This window comes from Anthonomus grandis, chromosome 22, assembly GCF_022605725.1.
Source record: "Anthonomus grandis grandis chromosome 22, icAntGran1.3, whole genome shotgun sequence".
In the NCBI taxonomy this organism is placed as follows: Eukaryota; Metazoa; Arthropoda; class Insecta; order Coleoptera; family Curculionidae; genus Anthonomus; species Anthonomus grandis.
This window is the reverse complement of record NC_065567.1, coordinates 42,614,644-42,641,753: the sequence shown is the minus strand read 5'-3', so window position 1 is coordinate 42,641,753 and position 27,110 is coordinate 42,614,644. Positions and strand designations below refer to the sequence as shown.

Sequence of the window (27,110 nt, the reverse complement as noted above, 5' to 3'; positions counted from 1 at the left end):
AACAAGCTTACCTTTATTTAGTAATTGATTGTTTTATTTAGTTATCTTTAATTCAAGTATGTTCAAAAAGTTTTGTCTTCTTGTGTTTAATTTTGTTCATTGTTTTGTCAATTTTTGAAATTGTATTTTTGTTTTGTTTTTTTTTAGCTTGTAGGATGCTTGTACACAAGATTATTCTTACGTAATATAGCACATTTTCTTTCTTTCTTCCTTTCTTTAGATATTATCTAGTCATGCAACATATCTTCCTTATCAAGTCCCATATCAAGTCCAAGTGTTTTTAATTACAATAAAAATATTCCCTTATGCCTTGATGGTCCTGGTGTCGGTTGTCTTTTTTTCATCGTATACTATACATTTCCTGCTATATAAACCCGTTTTTCCTCTCAAGATTCTATATTCTAAAATTTATTAAATATCGACTTTCTTTCTTGTTCTGAAAATATTTGGCAATTTGAAAAATTTGACATACAAGCTTCGGACATTTTCCTCTTCGGTCGAGGTATACCCTGAGTATATATATATACTCCTTCTTTATTTCTTGCACACCCTTTATATGCTTTACCACAATCTAAGTTTTTTTATCTTTTTTCTTTGCCACTCTAATTCTTTGGTCTTTAATTTTCTTTTTTTCTTGGAATTTCTTTATTCGCGTCTCCTACTATGGAATCTTTAGAGCTATTAGATTTGGGTTCATCTACTGAGTTCTCCCGTTGCTGTAAACGCTCAATTGAGAGCTCATAGTCTGGATCATCAGTGTCAACGGGCTCATAGACTGGATCGTCAGTGTCAACACTTGCTAGAATCGTATCATTTTCATTATTATTTTCATGTGATGTGGAAATAATAACTTCTTGACGTAGACGGTAAGTTTAAGAGATTCTGACCTTGTTGAAATTTCTTTATCTCAAGGATGTCACTATTAATATTTAGACATTGATTAGCACTTCATCACAAATATTATGAATGACCTGATGATCGGCATTGTCCGACTTGGAAAGTGAGTTGCCGGCTTTAGTTTACTAAAGTTGCCGCAGCAACAATTGGGATGGATAGCCGTACCCGGGACCCTAAGGGCACCGACAATATTTTATACTAACCGATATGTTGATTATCAATACTTCAGACAGGGAGCTTTCAGGGATTTCCTGGGAGCAAATCATATTCTCAAGGCTGTGTTGGGGCTCATATTGACTACTTTTTTTTTTAATTCAGTAATTTCAAAACAATTTTTTATACCGATTTTTCACATATTTCACAGTATGAGAATGGATGCAAAAATTAGATAGAGAATGAAATTTTTGCAGTAAGTTGTATGGGTTGAGAGAGTGCAAAAACCAAAAATGCTAACAAAAATTCCGAGGGGTTTTTTTTAGGGGATGATTGGGAATGGTCTTGGAATGGCGCTACCCCTTTGCACTTACAACTTTGACTCCATGAGATAAATTGTTCAAAAAAATCAGAGCTACCTTTTCTTCCACAGAGCCGAATTCATCCGAGTTGATTTAGAGGCTGTAAAAAGGGCGTGAAGTTTTGAAAAATTGGTTTTAAATTAATAACTTTCTTGGAAACAAATCCCACGAATTTTGTTAAAATAGCAAAGTTATAGCTCTCAAAAAGACGCGTACATTTATATATATATCGACTATGCAAAAAATTGACACCCCCAAAAAAATTTGCAAATAATCCAAAAAAATTTCATTTTGAAATAACTCGAAAACTATACATCAAAGAAAAAAGTGTTGGATGTACAGAAGGTGGAGAAAAATTTTACCTTCAATTTTATATTAAAAGCAACCCTAAACTCCGTACGTAAACCACCATTATGGGAGGTGAATATTTTGAAAAACTTTTTTGGAGAAACTATCGACTGTACGATGTTGCTTCTACGCAACAAATTGAAGCAAAAAGTCTAAGCTATCATTTATTCCACAGCAAAGAGATGATAAATTGCATTTTAAGGGCTGTAAAATTAAGGGGTGCATTTTAGAAACCAGTTTCTTCGAGTTATCTCTTCGGGTAAGAAATTTTCAACTTTGTCTTAAACAGAAAAGTTGTAGAACGCAAAGAGACGCTTCGATTGATTATGAAATCATCCCTTTGTCTCAATTCTTACACCCTCAATAAGAGGGGTGAAATATTCGAAACTGTCTGTTTCTCAAATAATTTTTAAACCAGGCATTACCCGAGAACATTCTAAATATTCTTGATGGACGACTCGACTATCAAAATATTTCAGGGTGAAAACAACCCCTGACATATCACCCCCTTTCAACTTTTACACAATATTCATTTTATTTTGTTTTCAACTGACGAGAAATTTGGAAACTCATTACTTTCATACTCTACGATTGTTACATATACTTTTGGCTACTTTTTGCATGATCAACTAAGCGTGGATCGTGTATTTCAAATGGTGAACATAAGGTTGTATCTGTTTTCGATGGTCTTGTAAATAACGTTTAGGCAATTCGATGTAAAAGTACATCACAAAGGTGTTAAGCTAAAAAGAACGCATCTAAGGATTATAATATCGACGCTCTTTTAACAGACACGCATCCCCCTGATGGGGGTAAAGTGTAAAGTAAAAGAAAGTTGCAAATCAACGCGTCTTTTTGAGAGCTATAACTTGTATAATTTAAAAGTTATTCGGGTCTAGCCCCTAACAACGGAGCATACAGACAAAAAAGTCGATGTTTCTTATGATGATTTAGGCGCAGCTCTCTAAAATAGTCCTCCACATTTAACCATTATATGCGCCGATTTTAATGCCAAAATAGGAACAAAATGGATCCATCAGAAACAGCTTTTGGCAATCTTGGCAGTCTAGGGGAAATGATCATGGCAACATCCTCTTAAATTTTATGTTGGAGAAAAACCTATTTCTAATGAACAGCTTCTACTACAAGAAACCCCAGACCAGATTGACCTGGAAGAACAAAGAACTATAGACTACTTTATATGTGACAAAAGATATATATTTAAGGATGTGACAGTCCTAAATAGATTTGCAAAATCAAGCGAGCACCGAATAGTAAGAGCCACTATCGAATTAAACACTAGTTACGAATGACATAAAATTATTAAATAAGATCAAACGAAAACCTGGACACGCCCAAAAGTTGCTTGTTTGTTATGCACTGTATTTCTTCCGGGCTAGCATCAAATGGCTCTTGCCGGTCTTTTGAGGTCGTACTGTCGAGGTTTGGCGCCACCTTTTTATAATTCTGGGTCGCATCTAGGTGCTTGAATTTTTGACTGCTCGGAACATAGAAATCGACTGAACGGGATAAGGTTTGGTTGCATGTCTTTATAAGGTTTGGGTGTGATGTTATTGGATGCGAGCCTACGGAACAGCCATCTCAGTATGCGGAACTTTTGGCTGATGAGAAACGGTCGGACGGAGGTGTGAACGTTGAACTGGTCTTTTACGGTATTTAGGAGGTGTTTTGGTTATTTGGCGTGTGATTTGGGTTTTATGTGGGATTTGTGTTTGGAGTGGTTAGTAAGGATAGGATTTGGGTTTGGAACACACTTAGAAGAAAGAAATGTACCCTGTTAGGACTTATACCTCGACTCCTGAAAGACGACTTGATTGCTGGGTTTGAGTTTAATTTTTCTAACTTTGCCATCAGGTTGTCAATTTTTTTTCTAACATGCCATCAGGCAAACTTAGCAGATTCAAGAGGTTTCTATTCTTGATAGTAAATTCGGGAGGTTTCATATGCAATCTTGAAGTGCCAGCCGTAGGCTCTGTCCTAGTGATAGAGTCCGTGTCGGTCGTTGTTTTCAAGATATCCGCGAAGCTGTTTTTTTGTTTGTTTATGTTTTTTAAATTTGGGTTTTTTGGGCAGCTCCAAACTCGCCGGATGGTCGCCACCGCAATTGCACCACTCCGCCGGGGCTGCTCTGTTTTTATCACAGTTTGAGTAAAAGTGATCGCCCTTGCATTTAGGCAACGCGGCTTTGCGTTGCAACTGCTCATGACGTGTCCATACTCTTGGCATTGCCCAATTTGCTTCATGTCACCATCGATAGGTGTGGGTCCTTAAACGCTCGACACGGACCCTACTGTTCAAAAGGTTTTCTATCTTGAATAAAGCCTCTTGATCTTTCGGGACGAGAAACCTGATGAGGTCCGTAGGCCTTCTGCGGCCTGGGCCGGTTTTAAACCAACCCAATTCCTTAGGCTCGAACCCCATCATTCCGAGCTCCTCCTTAACTTCTTCCAGCTTAAAGTTTTGGTCAAGTCCTCTCAGAATAACATTTAATTTTCTGTCCTCTTCAAGGAAGAAGAAATTGAATTCCATTCCCCTTTCCTTGGGGAGTCTTGTGAGTTCTCTGTGGTCTTTGGATGTTTTGGGGAAACGCGCTAATCCCAATCTATCCTTTTGTACTTTTGAGATGCTCATATTATTTTCGCAAAATAGTTTAATTTTGTAGCCCAGTTTGACGTGTCTCTTAGAACTACCTTTGGGACTTTATATATATTGGGATCAACGCTTTTCTCCTTTCCCGCTAAAGGTTATTTAGGGGCATGTATAATGGGTTTTTGGGATTTTGGATGTGATTTACAGTTGGGTTTGGGGTTGAATCTGACGATGTTGAAGGGGCAGGCTCCATGTTTGTTGTTTTTACAGGCTGAACCAGTTCAGAAGCCAGCTCGCCTCCATTCTGTGAAGACGGTGACAGACTCGCATCGTCCCTCTTTTGTTCTTGAGGAATAATCATGTCTTTAGCCTGACCCCCCAGCATCGTCAGATGCTTTTTGAGTTTGGCATTTTTATTAATTAGGGCGTCGTTGTAGTTCAATACCTCCTTGAGTTTTCTATTCAAGTCAGAGATCTGCGTCTTAAAAGAATGGTTTTCAGAGGTCATCGAGTTCATCTTGTATTCTAGGAGTTTGATTTTTTCGGTGAGTTGAGAATTTTTGCACTTGATCTCGTAAATCTCTTTGTCCCTTTTCTCAATTTGCAGATCTCTTTCCTGAATTTTTTCCTCGAGTTTCCTTTTCCGTTCCTCACTGAGCCTCAGCTCCGCACTCTGAGATAGCGTTTTGCCAGCTCTCAGGTCGGGGTTTGAAGGGGTTTTTAGCTGTTTGGAAAGTCTAGGATCGAGACGGGATTGTGATGAGGGTTTTTTGAATTTTGAGGAGTCATCCAAAGTCTTACCCCGCTCTCTCTCTTGTCTACTTTTTGTTCTGTCTTCACTTTTCGTTGACCTATCGGTTAGGTAGCCGTCGGATAGGTTAATTTTCTGCCTTTCCTCGTACTTCTTGTGGCGTTGGTTAAGCCCCCCATTGATAATGGAGGGCGAGTCGATGCTTTTCTCCGCCGTTGGTTGATGAAATAGATGTGGTTTACGCCATCACATCTTGAACAATACAATAGGGAATGCTATAATAGGCGCCCAAAAGAAATGTTGTCCAACAAGCCCGAAGAAAGAAAAACCCAGCCTGGAAACGTGCCACAAAATGGAACAGAGAAAAACACTGAAAAGTAACGAAAATGCTAGCCAAGACGAAATAAATGCACTGAACAAGGAAGTAGCAAAGGCAATCAGAAAGGACTATTAGGAAGGTACAAAGACGAGAAAATCACTAAAACTATCGGGGGAACAAAAGCATGAAAGTAATAAGATGCAAACTAACAAGTGGGAAATGAAAAATTGTTAAACTCAAGAACAAGGATGGTAATATCAGGTCGAACAGAAAACATTTGTTACAAATTGTGGAATCATTTTATAAAATTTTATACACTAAAAAAAATACTCAATTATATATTTAAAAGGTTGGCATGGCAACAAAAAGGAATACTTATCGATCGAGAGAGACTTAATCATTTAAGCATCGCGGATGACATCGTTATCTTCGTAGACAATCTGGGGGACACCAAAGACATGCTCTAAGAATATCGTACAAGAAATTGAACTAACAATAAATTTTGAAAAGACCAAAGTCATAACTAACATGATTCCCAGTGATAAAATACAAATTAATAACAACAAAGTAGAATTAGTTGACAAGTATGCATATTTAGGACATGAGATTAGAATAATCAAATACAACCAAACCTGCGAACTAAACAGACGAATAACCCTGGTATGGGCGGCGTAAGGAAAAATGAAGGACATCCTTAAAGGAAATCCATCCTTAATCTCAATTCGCTTGATTCGAAAAGCATTTAACTAGTGCGTATTATTGGTTCTGACCTATGGCGCAGAAACTTTAACGAGAAAGAAAATCGCAGAAAAATTATGAACCAAAAAACTGTGGACCAAGATTTGACAAGCGTAGGCGAGGCAGACCTCCCATACAATGGACGGGAGACAGAAAGAGGATAGCGACAAATTGGATTGCAACAACCAGGGACAGAGAGAACTAGATACGTTTGAAGGAGGCCTATGTCCAACAATGGATGAGAAATAAGAGTTCTGCCTATTACACCGGCCCACATATTGGCAGAAAATCTGCGCCAAAATAAATTTTGTTTGTCCAATGTGGATTTGCGTCCTTAGAATTCTATTCGTCGAGGTTGTGGTGCTTATACCCTCCTTCGACAATTTGGACTCGTCAGTCTACAGAATACTTTTTCAAAAAAACAGGTTATCGATGTCCTTGTTCAACAAAAAGCGGCAAAACTGGATTCTTGCAAGGTCTTCTTCTTGTACGCCATACATCCCGTACCATGAAAAGGATACTTTCCATCTTTGTGCATAGTGCCCACACCTTCTATCCAAAAAAGCCAAAGTCTGCAGCTTCCACGGTAAAAGCTAATGCCAGTTAACTTGACTAAGCTGATGAAAGGTGTTTTGAAACACCCTAAAGTTTGGTAGATCTTATAAATGAAGCTAAAACTGCCATAAAATTAATCACTGATGAACAAACTGCTAAGTTAGATAGCCCTATAAATAACGAAGTTAAACGGCTGCATTTACATAATTAAGTCCAAGACGTCAAGAAACTAATAAAAGCTAATAGAAGAGCAAGTGTCAATTAGAGCCAGTATGGTATTGTTTCCTACACCTGCTCCAGCCAGCCCTAAAAAGTCTATTAGATCAGGAAGTACATCTTCAGCCAATTAAAGTAACGACTCCAGAAGTAAGATATCTAATAAGATATCTAAGTTAACGATAGATGCTCAATTAGAGTTCCCATAAAATCATGGTATCATATAAGACGTGTTAGTACAACTCCTTCAGACCAGCTCAACGGAGACACTACCTCATTTAAGGTTGGCATTGCACAAAGACATGCCAAACACATTGCATCCGATAAGTTTTGGCCTGACAACATAGCTTGCAAAGATTGTGTTTTTGATAAACCCAATTTCTCACGGAACAATAACAGATCTGAAAACTGAGCCTGTCTGAGGTATAATAACTCCAGGAGGACTATCCAATGGAACGTTTTTTCGCAGCACCCACCATCATCAAGGACAAAGAAGAATGTAAGTAATAAGATTACTGTCTACTATAAAATCTAAAATTTACAAACCAAACTTATCTATAGTAAAGTATTTATAGTAATAAAACTTATGAATTATCTTAGAACTTGTCTCTCACCAACTATGATGTGATAATGCTCTCTGAAACCTCACTCACATCTAACTTCATGTATGCGGAATTATAATTAAATTCATACTGCATTGATTGCGACAATCGAAATGTTTGACCAATAAAACAGTTTTGATTGCGATTCATAATTCAATAAAATCCCAGCTTGTTTCAGTTCTACTTAACCTCTTTTAAATTAACCATATTATTAATGCAAGAAGTATATTCTTGGACCTGATATTCATTGACACTGAAAACGATTCAGTCACTGCAGCCATGGACACTTTAATGAAATGTGAAAGTTATTATACGGCTTTGCTGATAAATTGAAATAGTGATCCAAAAACTTATTGTAGAGAATACGAAGATGTTATATTTAATTTTACGAAGTATAATTATGGGAAATATATATAATTAATTATGGGAGGTTAATTAAATACCTGCTTGCACAAATTGAGATCAGCTATTGGTACATGATGTGGATGAAGATATAGCAACGATTAAAGCTATATTAAAACACGCCATTGATTTATACAGGGTGTTTCAGAACTATGGGATCAAACTTCTGGGGGTTGTTCAGTGCAACAGAAGAATCCATTTGAGTATAGGAACCCATGTCCGGAAATGCGTCACTACGCCACTACGGCCCTAAGACGCGTTAAAATTTATAAAAAACATTAATTATCTAAATAGGATCTGCTGCATTTATTTTTACCTTTTGTACATGATACCATAACAACAATTGTTTAAAATCAACGCTTATCAATGTCAATTCTCAATGTCATGTTTAAAAATTTTATAGCTTACAATATTTAAACATTTATTGCTAATGGAAAACTTTACCAATTAAGAATTGGCGGATATGCATTTGGCATACAGAGCAACAAACTGCAATGCACGAGCAGCATCGCGGTTGTTTCATGAACGTTATCCCGAACGACAGCATCCTAGATACAAAAAGTTTATAGCGGTTCATCCGCGCGGCGGCTCGCTCAGACAGGCATGTTTAAGACCAAGATGCATGATACTGGTGTTGCTTGAACCGTAAGAACGGTCGAATTTGAAGAAGAGGTGCTTCAGCGAGTTGCCGGTGAACCATCAAATAGCACACGTGACGTCGCTAAGAATATGAATACAAGCAACGCTTCTGTCTGGCGGGTACAACTCCAACAACTCCATCCTTACATCAAGAAAACGTCAGAATCGTTCGTCTGTCAACGTATGGGCAGGCATTGTTGATGATTATTTAATTGGGCTATACCTTCTGCCGGAGCGGTTAACAGGACCTATTTATCTGCGTTTCTTGGAGGAACTTCTCCCAGAACTCCTTGAAAATGTTCCACTAAACGTTAGACAGCAAATGTGGTTTCAGCATGATGGAGCGCCGGCTCACTTTGCTGTACAAATACGCGAGTATTTGGCTTAGCGGTTTGGGCACCGTTGGATTGCCATTGGTGGAGCAGTTTCTTGGCCTCTTAGGTCACCCGATTTAACGTCGCTCTATTTTTTTTTGTGGGGCATGTAAAGTCTTTAGTCTACGAAACTCCAGTAGGATCAGAGCTAGACTTAATTGGACGAATAACAGCAGCATTTGAAATCATTCAAAACAAGGATCAAATTTTTAGTGTAGTCCGCCGAAATCATGTGCGGCGTTTAAATCGGTCTATTGAGGTTGGAGGAAGACATTTTGAACAATTGTTGTGATGGTATCATATACAAAAGGTAAAAATAAGTGAATCAGATTCTATTTAGGTAATTATTATTTTTTCTAATTTTAAACGCGGCTTAGGGCCGCAGTGACACATTTCGGGACATGGGTTCATATATTCAAATGGATTCTACTGTTGCACTGAACAATCCCTAGAAGTTTGATCCCATAGTTCTAAAACACCCTGTATAATTCTAAGGTAAAAATTACAAATAACTTTAAATTTTCTTTTTGGTTTGATGCTGAATTAAAAACAAATGTTTGTTACAAAAAAAACCCATACAAAATACAGACCGACTGAATCTCTTGAGGGTTACCAAAACTTCCGTTCCTTGAGAGCACTTTGCAAGACACAGGTAGATGATTTATACAGCAAATATATTGATAATTTAAAATCTAACATTACCAATAATCCTAAAATTTTTTGTAAATTCTAAAAAACGCAATAATGAAAATTTGCAAAATAGAAAATGCAATATTCTTATTCCTTCTCACCTCAAAAACACAGTGAACATAATCTGATTTAAATCTAAAAATATCATATATTTCCAAAAACATTGCATAATTCATGTTAATTAAGGGTCGAATCCCGATGGCAAGACGTACATCTACCATCTTTATTATTCAATATTTTCATGAATGATATTACTCTATGATTTAAACATTACCTATTTTTTTTGTATGATGTAAATATTTTCATAATCATTGATGGTCCCCAAGCTACACAATATATATAAAATGTTATTAACAATTTTAATCAATGATGTAAAGAAGACTATTTGTTTCTTAATTTTGATAAGTGTCAGGACATTTAATTTGCAAAAAGGAACAATCCAGTATAAAATATCTATAAATTTGACGATTTTTGTATAAAAAATGTTAATATAGTCAGAGACCTTTGAGCTTACTTTGATTCAACATGAGTCATCAACATCAACATCAACATCAACATTGAATATTGCTGTAACAAGGCATAAATAATACTTGGATTTTTGAAAAACTAACATACAACTTTTTAGTTAGATCACAATTAGACAGCTTCACCAGTATTTGGCCTCTCTGTGTGCTTATTGATTTCTAGTAAATTATACAGGTTAAACTTGATTTAAATTATTCCTTAGGTAATATAAGTATTTGTTAGTATAAGTTGCATTTAATGTTTTACCTTTTTATTTAATGTGTAGCTCTCATATTAGCTGAGATAATAATTTTTAGTTTCCATATACAGGGTGATCATTTGAAAACTTCCCACCACGGATTTATCGAAAATCACTGTTTAAAAAAAACGCCGAAATACGTCAAAAGGTTTGTCAAGGGGGACAACTTTCTATGGAATGGATGATGGAAACCCTATACTTGATGAGGCTGAAATATATTTCCAGCAAGACGGCGCTTTTCCTCACTATGTTCTTACCGTTCGGCAATGGCTAGACCACAGTCTAACATGAAAAAGTTGAAATCTATATACTTTGGCTAGACGACGAGTTTCCAGATAAATGGATAGGGCGAAGGGGGCTTATAGGTATATATCCTCCTGATATAACGCCGTTAGACTTTTTTCTATGGGGTCATTTGAAATCTATTGTGTTTACTCCCCAACCTGAAAGTTTGGATGAACTTCGCCAACGCATCATCGACAGCTGCCATGATATCCCACAACATGTTTTTGAAAATGTCGGTCAGGAATTTGAACATCGCCTATATCATTGTTTGGCCAAAAACGAGCAACATTTTGAACACTTATTGAAATAAAAACTGATATTTTCATGTTTTTGTTTTCTATCTGAACAAATTAAGATAAACTAAGATTTTTCTAATTTTCTCGAAAACGAATCGACCGATTTAAAAAAAATCAAGCGTCAAAATAAAAAACTTCGAAAGACCTTTTAAACAAGCTATTACTCGATACCCCTTATTGCCATTTAAAATTTTTAAGGGGATGACCCTGGGGGGGCAATGGGTGAAAGGGGGTGAAGTAATTTTAGGTTAGAAAGTTGTTCCCCTTGACAAACCTTTTGACGTATTTCGACGTTTTTTTTTTAAACAGTGGTTTTCGATAAATCCGTGGTGGGAAGTTTTCAAATGAACACCAATGTGTATGTGCTCCAAAAACTTAAAAATTTTGAAAGTCGATATCTAGGCTTCGATCGGCACTATCTGCAAAAATCTATTTTATTTTATTTTATTTTATTTTATTTTATTTTATTTTATTTAGGCCATTCAACAGAAATGCATCCAATTACTGAATGGGAAAAAAATACATTTACAATCAATAACAATAAGGAAATGCTTAAAAAGAAAAACAATGAGAAAAGTAAAGAAAAAAAAACAAAGTTTTACTAAGAATAGTGTACTTTTTTGATATCTGCTATGTAGCATAGCATTAATTAAGTCACATTGACCCTGAACAGAATTATATGTGTTACAGGCTCTGCGTAGTGGAGAAAATTTGTTAATGTTAGTCCTTAGTCTAGGTAGGTAAAATGTTTGTGAGTTTCTGGCTGATATGCGAGGTATGCGAAAGCTCAGTTCTTGTAATAATTCTGGCAAGTCGATTAAGTTGTTTGCTAATTTATATAGAAACTGCAAATCAGCAGATTTTCTTCTATCTTCTAAAGAATGAAACAAAAATCTTTCCAGTAACTGAAAATGTATATGTATATTTATGTGCTCCAAAAACTTAAATTTTGAAAGTCGGTTTAAAATGTTGTTTTTTTTGTTAAATAATAAAATAATAAAATGTAGAAAAACTCTGTGTAAAGAACGGTAGCTGCACTCAGCACGAAGTTCGTGATAACAATACACAATTAGTCACGAGAGTAGACGTTAAGCAACTACAGTAGACCAAAAACACGCTTTTTTGTTTATTAAGTAGAGATACCCTAAAGTTCAGATTAGGTGCAAAATGCTATCAGTTTAGGTAAAGCTTCGTTTACCCGACAATAGAAGCCCTAATGCTAAGAACCCTAATGAGGGGCCCTAATCCAGTAACTTTTGTTTACCTGAACTGTCCCACAATAGAGGCTCTAATTCTGACAAATGGCCAGACATTAGGATGAATGATAACCTAAAATGAATGGCAGTAACTAGGTGTATTTTTAAAAAGGTTTGAACGATCAACACAAATTTTATTCAAGCATCAATTCAATTAACTATTTTATTTCAAATATACAGGGTGATTCATTAAGAATAGGCAATCTCTGAACTGGAGATACTACATACCAAAATATGGTGATTGAGCTTACCATGTCTTATACAAATGTTGCATGTTTACGAGATGCGGGGTATTTAAAGTTGGAATTTTAATTTAAAATTTCTTAATAATTTTGTAATGTTAAGCACTTAAGCAGTATCGTCTTGAAAATTGGCGACTTTATGTGTTTTGACATGAAAATTACGAATTTTGTGGTGAATTTGGCATTATTAATACAGGGCGTTAGTTACACCCTGTTACTTAATTACATAAAGTAAATTACAACATATCTACCTTTTTTGCCTAATCAGTTATCGCTAAACCGACTAGAAAATCTAAAAGGCAGTTCAATTTTGAATAAAAAAGTTACTCTTGTTGATTTCATGTAACTCTATCAGTTTTTAGGTTATTTGCATTTTAAACATTCAGCGTAAAATCCTAAGCCACCGTTATTACATTGGCTTAATAGGAATTTATTCTTTTAAATTACTACTATGCTGGGTAGCAACAGTAAAGACAACAAATAACAATCAGTAACAATATTAAAAGAAAACTTCAAAGTAAATGCTCAAAATTCCACTTCAATACACTTTGTAAGGCGTCTCCTTAAAGATCTTTGAATATTAGATAACATTTATCGATTATTTTTGATAATATTAGCAGCTTCTTGAATTTTCTGTCGTAATTCTTCGATAGAATTAATTGTATCTTTGTAAACAATGTCCTTCATGTGTCACCATATTGAGAAGTCTAGAGGGTTTAAGTCTGAACTTCTAGGTGGCCAAACAAATTCACTGCTAATTCACGCCCAATCCACCAGTGAGGAAAATGTTTATTCAGGTATCGCCGTAGAAGGCAGACCGTCTTGCATAAATCACATGTTCCGCCTTATGACTAGTGGTACATCTTCCAATATTGGGTTTACCTGTTGAAGGAAGTTTAAATAGAGGGGTCCGTTCAGATTAGGAGGAAGTTCAAAAGGACCATTAAAAAAATCAGATATCACATCACACCAAATATTTACCTTGAATTCATGCTGAAAATGTCGTTCCTTTAGAGCATGTGGATTTTCGGAGTCCCACAAATGATTGTTTTCTCAATTAAAAACACCTCGTCTAATAAACGTCGCCTCATCGAGAAGGTCATTAAGAAATTCCTGGTTTTCGGATTATTTATCTAGCATAAATTCAGTAAACTGTAGGCGAACTGGTAAATCTTGAGGTAGCAAATTTTGGATAGGAGTATAGTGATATGGACGAAGATTCTCTTTCTTTAAAATTCTCCAGATAGACGATTGGCTTATTCCTGTGTCCATACTTAACCGACTAGTACTGAGATCTGAATTTTCCAAAATATGAGCTAAAACCTCTTCTTCATCATTGAAGTTGATATTTTTTGGAGCACCATTTAAGGTTTTAGGACGAAAACACCCTGTTTCGCCTAGGCGGGTATAAATACGTCTGAACAGTGTGATTGGGTTGTCTTCGATTTGGGTATAATTCTAAATACGTTCTGGCTGCACCAAGTCCGCTATAATTTGACTAAGCAAAAACGCAAATCATATCACGCATTTTACTGTTGGAATATTCAATATGACGTGGCATTTTCTTATTTTAGAATTTTTACTACGAATAATACACTCTTACTTAGTGACACTAAAATTGTCATATAATTTCTTTACACGAAAAACTGATAAATGCTGACACAAGTCTACTTGAAAAAAAGTCAATGTAATAATGGTGGTTTAGGATTCTTTACGCTGACTGTTTAAAATGCAAATAACTTAAAAACTGATAGAGTTACATGAAATAAACAAGAGTACCTTTTTTATTTAAAATTGAACTGCCTTTTAGATTTTCTAGTCGTTTTAGCCATAACTGATTAGACAAAAAAGATATGTTGTAATTTACCTAAGTAACTGGGTGTAACTAACGCCCTGTATAAATAATGCTAAATTCACCACAAAATTCGTAATTTTCATGTCAAAACACATAAAGTCGCCAATTTTCAAGACGATACTGCTTAAAATCACAAAATTATTAAGAAATTTCAAATTAAAATTCCAACCTTAAATACCCTGTATCTCGTAAACCTGCAACATTTGTATAAGACATGTCAAGCTCAATCGCCAGATTTTGGTGTGTAGTATCTCTAGTTTAGAGATTGTCCATTCTTAATGAATCACCCTGTATAATTATTTTTGACATTTTAATGTCTCTATTTTTTCTCTCAGAAAAAACAGATGCTTGGAATTAAGAATATTTGATTAAATACATATTAAACAAAACAATACAAACTTTGAAACTTAGATCAATTTCAACAAGTGTGAAGTTTGGGTATTTATTAGAAAAAATGCAAACGTGGCAATAAAAAAATTAAAAACGGATTGCGACCTATACCTGTTTGACTTAATATGTAACTCCAGATTTATTTTATGTTTGTAAAAAAATTAATTTATGTTTGTTTTTCTACAAACATAAAATAAATCTGTAGTTATTGCATCACAAAACATTTATATATATAATAAGAATAATATTTCAATTGAATAAAAATACTATTATTATAACACATCACAAAAATTAAATCAAAATACATAAATAAATCTTTCATCATGGCCCATTCGTATTTCAAGCTCAAAACATGGAATAACTGTATTTTATCCTCGTCTACTTCCCGTTTTCCATTTTCCGCCTCTTTATGTCTGAAAATAATGGGTTTTTGAACGGTCCGGTGCTCCCAGTGGACGAGCAACCGTAGGATGAGCTATTAATTATTTTGTTATTTAGATTAATGGACATTTAGATTAATTAGACCATACCCAAATAATTTGAATGATGTTCCAATTAGCTGCTTAAAGACTATGTATGTCTTGAAACGTATTTTGAATTGAATTTTTTCTAATGGTCACTAACAATAATGATGACAATTTGGGAAGTTGATTGGATAGAAAAATATTCTATTCTGCTAATGAATCATCAAAAATCAGTTCTTTACAAATGAAACGTACAGCATTTTGCTACTATATTATTCACCCCGAGCCACCCTAATTTTATAATCTTAACTGGCAACCCCTTGGTGGCATCCTACAAAGCTATCTTTAAGGTAGTGTAAAGGAATTATTAATAATATTAGACAAATTCTTTAAACGCAAAGTAGGTTACATTTTATGTATTACAAACATTAATAGTTGGTTGCAATATTTAGTCGACCTAGTTTATAGCAGCTATTTGCAAAATAAGCTATATCGCGGCTTGTGTCTAATTAGATAACTGACGCTCTTCAATTGCTTTTTGTATTGAAATATCCAGTATCCAGCTATTACATGGGGATCAATTATATGGCGATCCTTGGCCAGTCGAATCTCGGAGAAATAATAAGTTTTGTTGAAAAAAAAGATTATTCTGGGCCCGATTAAAAGTAAAGTGTTTCTTTTTTTACTTATTTTTCCAAATATATTGCAATGTACTGGCGATAAGCAAATCAGCAAAATGGGGCAAAGCAAATCCACTTACCAAGATTTGACAGAAAATGAGGTAGTCAATTCAAACTTTGTAGTGCAGGAGCAAGAATACAACATTACAAAGGACGTCAAAGCAATTTTGTACATAATAGTTATTTTGCTTATTATGATGGTGATTATAAAGTCTTTCAAATATACAAGCAGCATATTAGGAAGCAGATAACTCGTGAGCTTGCTGTTTCTACGATTAACTTGGCCCAGTTAAGAAGAGATGCTGCCGCTTTAAATCCTATTATTAACCCTTAACCAGCCCAACGAAAAACGACACGAGCAATTTTTAGTGACTAAAATGACTTTTATGAATGACTGAAATTACTAGCGTCTAAACTAGTGCACGTAAATCGAATGCAGTTATAGTAGTGCGGGTAGAATTTTATACAAAGGCAATTTTATTGGATAACTAAGGATAATCTACTGAGTAAGCCTTAATGTTCAATTTTATTTTTATTCCTGTTTTTATAATTCTAGACGGGTGTGTCTCGTGATGCTTTATGTTTTTTTTTTAAGTAAAAAAGGGAATGCTATTTTATGCGTGTGAATTTTATTTTATTTTTTAATTGATAATATTATGCATCTAAGCAAACTATAATAATAATAGTGGGTTCTATGTCTTTAAACTGGGAAAGGACTAATAAAACTTTACTGGAATTTAAACAAGGGGCTATAAATCATTCCAAAAGGGCTATAAAAAAGGCCGTACCAAAAAATTCGGAAACAAGAGTCGATATTACGGACAATTTAGTAGAGTTATTCAATGAAACGACAGCCTTTATTAAGGATATTTGGGTTCAATTACATAATCAGCAAAAGAATCAAACTAAGGATGTATTCCTTTTTATTAGAGAAACTAGTTAGGGCATTTGAGATATTGAAAGTTCCATATAAAATACCATTAAGTTGTATAGAAAAAATTGATCCGTTAATTTTGGACGAGTATTATACATATATTATTAAAAAAGAAAAATAAAGCGGATTTTAAAAAAAAATAAAAAAACAAAACTTTTTTAAACTTATTTTTTTATCTCAAAATCCTAAATTATTACAACGAAACAGATTATAAATACGTGTTCTACGAAAAAAAAATCATAAAAACCATTTTTTACTTTTTCACGTTGTTAAATAATAACGGAGATCCTAAGGACTACAAGAGGGATCCTAAAATCCCAATCTTTCAAAATCCCTCTGTAGGTTAAAAACTATGATAGCTATCAAATTTTTGACAATGGCATATTTCCTTGCATAGAAAGCAGTAGCACCGTAATGCGAAAACCGTATGGCTCTATCTCCTATAGCAATTGAAATAACCTACAAAAGTATCCGAATTCGGACACCCTGTAATAGGTTTAAGCATTAATTTTTTTGCATCTTCTGCAAGAAATTACATACTGGTTCTTCATGTATGTAAATACGTGATATATGTTAACATGAATAATTGCTTTTATATTAGTACTTGTATTCCGTTGTAGGTAATTGTACACCAAACGTTTACTGTCTTGGAATGGATAATTCTGAAATTCCGAATTGGGGATTTCCCGTTCAGACCCGTAATGCAAATTTTTTAGAACTATACCATTAGTTGTAAAGGTCGCCTCATTGGAAAAAATTATAATTTGACAAACGTTTCTATTTCGTTTTTCTGAGTAACCCGCAAACAAACAAGTGTTTTAACATGATCAATGAAGTTAGGTTATCATGGCATGATTTATTAGCTTTAAAAATGACTTGTAAATGTGATTAATTAACTTTTCCAATTTCAGATGCTCCCGTCCTCAGCGATGTTTTCGGGAAATATCGAACAGAATCCAGAGCAATACCAGCCATAGCACGTTATTCTTCAGTGTTAAATTGTTATTTTTAGTATTATAACGCTTTCTATACACTCTAAATGTGTCCGTCAATTTTACAGCAGTATTAACTGTTATAATTAAAGCAAATTTACCATGTCAGAATGTGAATTTACTATATTTATTAAATTCACTTAAATAATACTAGATTTAGGAAAATCACAGCTTTTTTACTGTCCGTATAGTAATTTTGCATTAAAATTCATCCGTGTGGTTAAAAAAGACGGCACTCTTACAGAACCTCTCGAAAATTACAGAGGTCCGTAAAACTAGTTGAAATAGGGTTGAAATTCGCTGTTTACATTATTGTGAAATCACAGGTACCTGTAGGCGCCTGAGGGCAAGCACCACCTCGTACCTGTAGAGGCAGCTATAGCATCTTTCGGCGCCGCCATTCCGCCATTGTTGTTTAGTCTTCGCAGTTCGCTGTCGTCATTATTTGATGTTGAGTTGTTAAAGCCGTGTTATCATTTTAGTAGATGTGAGTGGTATATGACAGTGTTGAAAACTAAACGGTTAATATTTTGCTTGGGGTAAGTACTCTTTTATTAAAATAAATTCATTAAACCCACGATTTTATCCCCGACGCCGAGAAGTATTTTTATTATTACTTAAAAAAAAAGAGTTTTAAAATTTTATATAGCGTATATCTGACAATTTATTATAAAAATATGAAATTTGGCAAAAATACTAAATAATAAAAAAAATCTTATTCGGATTGCCTTTAAAAGAATAGTCGTTGATATTTTATCTCAAATTTGGGACACCCTAAATAAAATTAACTTCGAAAGGAGTGCAATTTAAAGTACAATTCGAAATGTTAAAGTCTAAATAAAGTCTTTGGTTTACTGAATGTATTTCAAGCTCAAGACCCTCTGTGTATTGCAATATAGTGTCCACGGATTGAGTTTTCGTAAGAAAAAATGTTAATGTATCTACTCATAAGTCTCAAAATAGACTCAATTTGTGTAAACATTGGGATTCAATTACAACTTTTCATTTCAAACAACTTTTTTCTGTACCATTTTTTTGATATCTCTTTAAATAAAGACACTTTATTCTTAGCCATGTTTTCTAAAATCAGTCCAAAACCAGCATGTATATTAATTGATTTGACTCATTCTTATCACATCTTAGTTTCGGACCATGCAGCAGTTTCCCAGATCCGTAATCCAACTCAACTTTTTTTGTCATTTACACCTTATGGAAACTCAATTCGTGGACACACTGTATATACTGTATATGAAAAATATTACATTTTAATTAACAAATTTCAGATGTAAACGGAGAGAAAATGTACTATGCAGCAATAGAAAAATAGAAAAATTTGTCGACCCAAACAGAAGCTTTCGCTACTCGACTTTCTGCGATGCATTTCTTGTATGTTTTGCTTTATTATGACGCCTCGGCAGCGCAATGAGCTTAAGGCAGCCAAATCGGAGTTAAAGCGACGCAGAGAGGAAGGAGAAAATAATCTTTATATAAGATACATCAATGGTTCCCCCAGAATTGTAGCAAAAAACTAGATTCGCCTTTATATTCACATGCTAGTGATGCCCACTTAACTTGCTTTTATCAAAATGTTCGTGGTCTTAACACTAAAACCGAGACTTTTTTTCTTGCCGCCATTGCTCAGCATTTTCACACCATATGCATCACCGAGACATGGTTGATGCCAGAGATATCTAGTGGTGAAATATATCCAAAGACTTATGATGTTTACCGGTCGGACCGAAAATTTGAATCCGTTATTGCCACACGTGGTGGCGGAGTTCTCTGTGGAGTTTCTAAAAACATTGTGTCTGAAAAAATTAGTTTGTCTGATTTTTGCAACAGTATTGCGCCCTCTATCGATGTTGTTGGCTGTAAATTTACTATTAGGTTACAGATATTTTACATGATTGTTTTGTACATCCCACCATCTACCACATCTGTAATTTTCGAGCAATTTCTGGATCAGTTTACACTTTTAATATCAAAGCTAAACCATAATTTAATAATAGTAGGCGATTAAAACGTGTCTGATTTCTCTATTAACTCACCTACAGGTAATCATGTTAGTCAAAAGTCTATTGCTGTGAATAATTTTGCTAACACTTTTAATCTTGTTCAGTGTAATCACATCCTAAACTATAATAACAGACTATTGGATCTTGTTTTATCTAACTTCACCTGTACTGTTTCGCGTAGTGACGTGCCTTTTGTCTTGGAGGATTTGCATCACCCTGCACTGGAAATTGATTTTACTGTCTCAGGCCGACGTGTCTATAATTTTCAGCTTAATAAAAACTTATCTCATTCTTTTAACTTTAGAAAGGCCAACTTCCATCTCCTTTATGACTCGATCCTTGAAGCTGACTGGTCTACTGTGTATTTATCCTCTAACGTTAATGATGCATGTGGAGCCCTATATGATATATTGAATGCCATATTTATTATTTTATTATTCTCGAGAATTGATTAAGAACATTTATAGGAAAGAAAAGGCTTTCAAGGACTTTAAAATGTGCAATTCTCCATTCTTTCAAAATAAATTCCATTCTCTTAGACGCCTTATCAAACTACAAATACGCAATGAATATAAGTTGGATATATCAAACACCGAAAGGAATATTTCTTTGGACCCATCTAGCTTTTGGAATTTTATTGGTTCTAAGAAGGCTGGCACCAGGATTCCTGGTATGATCAGGCTACCCGATGACGTGGTAATTAAAGACCCACAAGACATAGTTGATGCTTTTGCACTGTTCTTTGGTGAGGCATTTATACAATCAAATTTCATTAACCATTCGTCGACGTCTGATAATGTGCCCCACTTTGACATTTCCAACGTTGATGCTTCCCAGATTATTTTGGCTAGTAAAAAACTCAAAAATAAGTTAACATCTGGTGTAGACGGTGTACCTAGCTTCTTAGTTAAAGATTGCATTGGTGTCCTGGCTGATCCGCTGACCTACATTTTCAACTTAATACTGTCAACAGAACAAATTCCTGAAATTTGGAAGACTGCTAAAATAATACCTATTTTAAAAGTTGGGAACTCTGATCAAATCGTGAACTACAGGCCAATCTCATTACTCTGTAACTTCTCAAAAATTTTAGAAATTATCCTGAATCAGTCGCTATTTAGTCACGCAAAAGAACTCATCTCTGTAGACCAGCATGGATTTTTTAGCGGGCGATCTTGTGTTACTAACTTATCATATCTAGCCACATCTGTGAATCCCTTGATGTTAATACTCAAGTCGATGTTATTTATACCGACTTCCAAAAAGCCTTTGATCGGATAGATTATACCACTATACATTATATTTTGCTATATTTTGCTGCATAAATTAACTCAGTATGGTTTTTCAGGGAGATTATTTAATTTATTTCATTCCTACTTAATTGGTAGATCTCAATATGTTGAATATGAGGGCTTTAAATCGAAACTTTTTAACGTAACGTCGGGTGTGCCACAGGGCTCGAACCTGGGTCCGCTCCTGTTTAGTTTTTTTATAAACGACTTGATTGAGTCACTCACTTGTCATAGGCTGGTTTTTGCCGATGATTTGAAGCTATATTTAAATGTATATGGTTTGGAGGATTGTGTTTTTTTTCAGAACTGTCTAAATACATTGGAGGTATGGTGCGCTGTTAACAGGTTAGGCTTGAATGCGGCTAAATGTAGTGTGGTCAGTTACTCTAGATCAAAAACACCCTTAAATTTTAATTACTTTATTAATGATACTATTTTGAGTAGATTAAAGCAAATTACTGATCTTGGTATCACCTTTGACTCTGAATTTACATTCGTTCCACACTTCAACAACATAGTCAAGTCAGCCCTGAGAAGGCTTGGGTTCATAATTAGAAGTTCTCAGAGTTTTACTTTGGAATCTACATTAAGACTGCTTTTCTGTTGCTTTGTGAGAACAAAACTGGAATTTGGCTGCATTATATGGAACCCGCTCTATCAGAATCATGTTGGTCTCCTTGAATCTGTTCAGCGTAGATTTGCTAAGTTTTTGGCCTTCAGACAGGATGGCATATATCCGGTAAGAGTGTTTGATCATCGGCAATTATTGGAACGCTTCAATCTACATCCATTACATCTCAGAAGAATGACCTTCTCTGTAAAAGTCCTGCATGGGTTACTGAATGGATTCATTGATAGTCCTGTACTTCTTTCTGGTGTACGTTTCATGGTGCCTAGGATTAATGCTAGACATCCCCTAACATTATTTCTGCCAAGGCCTCATACTAACATCCTGTTGAAATCGCCACTACATATAATATGCGCTATATTTAATCGGATCTGTCACATGTGCGATATAAATTTCTCGCCGGTTCATGTGATTGTCGATATCTTGGTGGATCATTACTCTTGGGATTAAGACCCATGTGTTTAAGTTATAGTTAGTAGGTATATTGCAGTTAATTTAATTTTGTTGAATATGTGATTATCTTGTTAAACTTTTATAATTGGGTTTTTATATCATATTAATAGTTATTTGTTCTAATTTTTTGGATATTTTAATGAAACAAATCTAATAATTCTTAGAATACTCACTAATATTATAATAACTTTTGAGAGTGTGACTTTACTTTTTTTCTTTTCTTTTCATTCTTTTAGGTTTGTTTGTGTGTGTTTTTTTTTAACTATATTTGTCATTGTTTTGCAACTGTTTCCTGTTATTGGGCAAGTTGCTTGTTGGAAATAAAGGCTTGTTATTATTTATATTATAATTTTGTTGTTAAGTTTCCCAAAGATGTAAGCACCACCTTGGAAATGATACAGAGATATGTACTGAACGACCATCTGGATTCCGGAACCATATCAAAGAAAGTGTCACCAAAAAAAAAGTAATATCATTAATTAAAAAATTGAAAGATATGTAGTTATAACCGCGGCTTTACATTTTTATAAAATTATATAATTATATATTCGTTTTTTCTTGACTTAATTTTTTTTGTGATTTTAATTCCAACTAGGAATGTTTTCTTATTTATTTTTAGTTAAGAAGTTTATTTGATGTTTTTAGTTCCTGTTCGTTTTTTGTCAATATTTTTAAGAAAATATATATATTTTGTGAACAATGTTGTATCAAAACATGTTTGTACAATTTTTAGGTGTTTAACGTTCTTTTGTTTATATTCGTTTATTCTGTACCTTATAAATAAACTTGGTGAAATTAAACTTTTAAATTACATAAGAAATATTAAACATATTATCATACATATTTAACAGTAAACAATTAATATAAGTATAACGTAGCTATACACCAAAAAGGAAACACAATAAGGGGCCCATATTGTTTTTCCTACGTGTAAGCATGTTAAATACTTATACAGGGTAGCCATTTGAAAACGAAACAGAGCCTATTTTGGGTCCCTCAGAACATTCGCGAAAAAATCCTCGGACCCGTCAATTTTTGATTCAAGGGGGACCCATTTTTTTGCTAGTTTCGGCCCCCTGAGGGCAAAGCCCTAGCGGGGATGACAAGGGCTCCCAAAATTTTAAATGGAACGGGGGTCGAGTGATACCTTATTTTGAAGGTATTTTTATGTGGATTATAACCCTAAAGTTTTAAATCGTTACTATTTTCCTAGTCGATACAGGGGTTAATAAAAGTTACAAAAACATGTCAACATTTTTAATGAAAAAAAATGCTTGTAAATTTAGCAGTTAAATAAATACAAAAAATTTTGTTCTCCTACATTGTGAACCGTACTTTCTGTTGTTTTTTTTAATACCCGTAGGTATCTATGCCAATTCTGCAAGGGAACTCTTGGTTATTGTTGAGACTGTTATTATAGCAACATTTTGAAGTTTAATAGTGGTTGTCAATTACTGCTGTCAGATCATAGTGTGTCAATTAAATAGCTCTTTAAAGTTAGTTAGTTACACCATTGAGTGTGATAATGGTTTATTCACTTGCTGAAAGAGTTGAAATAATCTCTCTTTTCTTTGCGAACAATGAAAATGCTCAACACACCCTGAAATGAAATGCTTACAACACCCTAATCGACAGGTCCATCGCAAGTACATTTTGGAATTGGTTCAAAAATTTAGGGAAACTGGGTCTGTGGCTAATAAAAAGCGCGAAATGGATAATCCAGTGGTGAATAAAGCTTCAGAAGTAGCTATTTTAGGCCATATTGTGCAAGATCCTACACTGAGTACAAGGAAGTTATCAACCGTGTCTGGTATTAAGAGAAGCAGCATTCAGAAGATATTAAAAAAAAAACAAGTTTCATCCGTACAAAATGCATCTCGTACAAGAGCTAAACGAAGACGATTTTGATAGGCGAGTACAATTTTGTGAAACTATATCTGAACAAGCCGCCAATGATCCACACTTTCTATTTAATGTATGTTTTTCTGACGAATGCTCCTTTTTCCTAAAGGGTACTGTGAATCGTCACAACTGTCGCTAGTGGGCTGATTCAAATCCCAGAATATTTCGTGAGGTGCATACACAACATCCTGAAAAATTAAATGTTTGGGCTGGCATTTTTGGTAAACATATCGTAGGCCCCTTTTTTTTTTACCTGGTAATTTAACAGGAGAGATGTACCTGGAGTTATTAGAAAATACAATTCATCCAGCATTAGTGGAGATACTAGAAAATAACAACGAGTAATCGTCTAGTATTTGGACCAAACGTTTATAGGACAATGGATTGGAAGAAGAGGAGCTATTGAATGGCCTCCTCGTTCCCCGGACTTAAGCCCGTTAGATTTTTTTTTTATGGGGCCATTTAAAAACTAAAATTTATGCTAGTCAGCCAACATCGCTAGACCATTTGCGACAAAGAATAATTGATGAATGTCGTCAAATCACCCCAGAAATTTTGCAAAATCTACGGGAAAGGTTTGAACAAAACCTGTATTATTGTATGGAAGTCGAAGGCCAACATTTTGAACATTTACTTGATTGATTTTATCTTTAAGCCCTTTATTTAAAATTATACTTTTTAACATTTTTTTGTAACTTTTATTAGCCCCTATATCGACTAGGAAAATAGTAACGATTTAAAACTTTAGAGTTATAATTCACATAAAATTGACGAATCCGAGGATTTTTTCGCAAATGTTCTAAGGGACCCAAAATAGGCTTTGTTTCGTTTTCAAATGGCCACCCTGTATAGCTTAACAAATCCTAATATTTTAAGTTTAATTCCATTAAGTTCATTTTTTATTTTCTTTGCTTTTCTATAAAATAAATTTGTTATGTTACGATATCTTTAGATACGATATATAAGAAAATATATTTTTTATTTTTCATAAAAGCTTTTATGTTTGGAATAATCCCACAATTTTGAGTAATTTATTGATATATTGGTCACTTTTTTAAACGTAATAAAGGCTTAAATTCTTTAAAAAAATCTTTATAAAGAAACAATAATTTGAAAAAAAAACTAATATGGGTATACTAAAAAACTAATATAGTTACAGATTGTTTTAAAAAAATACGGCAATTAAAGCAGTAAAATTACCAGAATTAAGGCGGAAAATTAAAAAATAAAAAAAATTCACTGAGATTATAACACAAAAATTAAAACAGGCTAAGCAGTAAAATTATTTTCTATTCAAGAAATATTACAGCAAAAATGTATTAAATCCAAAGAAAAAATAATAACACAGCAAATATACCATCATTTTTCACCAAAAATATTGTGGTAAATTTACAGGGTCTCTTAACAATGCTTAAGTATTACAGGATTTTTACGGATATAATCGTTAAATTTGCATTAAAGCAAATGTAAAAATATAAAACTACAGTAAATCTATAGTAATATTGCTTAAAAACTACCATAATTATTGCTTACATTTTACAGAAGATAAATGTAAAATTACAAAACAACAAATTCACATTTTTACAGATATTACTAAATTTACAGTACTAAAATAAGTTTACCACTTTCTTTGGTGGCAACATATGACCTACTTTATTTGCTGTAAAATTACCACATTTTGATTTTCAGTGTAACTTACTAAATTTTAAAACGGTGGATTTAACTGTTTCGTAGTCAGTGGTAAGATTTGGTAATTTCTCATTAAACATAGGAGTATGAGGTATTTTCTCTTAAACCATAATATTGGACAATAAACACAATTTTTTGTTATAACGATATATTCTAACTGTTTTCTTTTTCACTAATGTTGACAAATTAAATTACCTTTTCCTAAGCGTAGATTTTTTACCATTTCCTGTACATTTAAGGTGAAAATTTGTAAACTTTTGAAATAAATTGCTTCAATTGCTTCTTGCAAAATCGTCACATAATGTACTTTGTTGTTAGCTTTTGTATATTTTTCTAAATTATAAAGGCCAGTGTATTAATCTGAAAAAATTATAAGCTTTTGGATCGCTTGAGCATAGGCAGGAGTTTTTATGAAGCATCTATTTTTTTCGTAAACCCATTAGTAAAAAAATTTTCCCTCTTTGGCAGTCAATCCGTGGACACCATGTATATTTAAGAATTTTACGCGCTACAACACAATTAGAAAAATCTTTTCTAAATTACCACATTACATGTTAAGATTTCTCATGCAGTGTATACTACTTACTTGGGTTTGAATTAAAACTTAATTTGTTGTAGTATTAGCCCAACTTTGTGCTAGCAACCTTACGACACTTGTGCATTGTTAGCCACATTCTCACTAGTTATTTTACTCCAAAATCAACTTCAAAACACGCAAAATTATTGGATTATACATTACTCTGGACAAGCCGCTAGTTGACAACAGCGTCAATGATGCAACGCGCTGTGCGCTTACTTTGGTGCGCGGGAGTGGCGTCGCGACGCCTCTAGCAGTCATGGGCGTGTGAAACCATTTTCACATTTCCATGACAGATAATCAATTACGGAATTACATTTTCCATATTTAACTTCATTTTAGCGTTTACGATGTTAAGTACAGAGAAATTACTACTGAACGTTTATTTATACAGTGTGGTGACTTTAACTGGAATAAATTCAGTTAAAACTAATCAAATTTTATCTCGCAAAATTCCTGAGACCCGTCGATTTTTGTTTGTTTTTTTTCACATTTCAAGATAGTTTTTGTATTTTTTCACATACAGGAGGGGGTCCAAATTAACCCCAACTTTTTTTTTCAAATGGAAAGCCACTTTTTTTAAACTCTCATTGAAAAGAGCCCTTTTTCCTGATTAAATTGCCCTATTTACTTTTGTGATTATCTAAAGGAGAAATACGAAAAAAAAATAAAAACCAATTAATTATTAAAAGTCTCGAAATATTTTGTGTTGGTAAATTTTTAGCGTGTTTGTTTATTTTA

General features: G+C 34.0%; 1 protein-coding gene across 2 annotated transcripts in view; it reads right to left on the bottom strand.

The window, feature by feature from the left end:
- LOC126748317 (uncharacterized) overlaps nucleotides 1-26,612 on the bottom strand; it is a 78,969-nt gene extending 52,357 nt beyond the window's left edge. For both annotated transcript variants that reach the window (XM_050457460.1, XM_050457462.1), the window contains exon 1: nucleotides 26,379-26,612. The gene's annotated coding sequence lies outside the window, so the exon portion shown is untranslated. The remainder of the gene's footprint in view (nucleotides 1-26,378) is intronic.
- Between the last annotated feature and the right edge of the window lie 498 nt (nucleotides 26,613-27,110).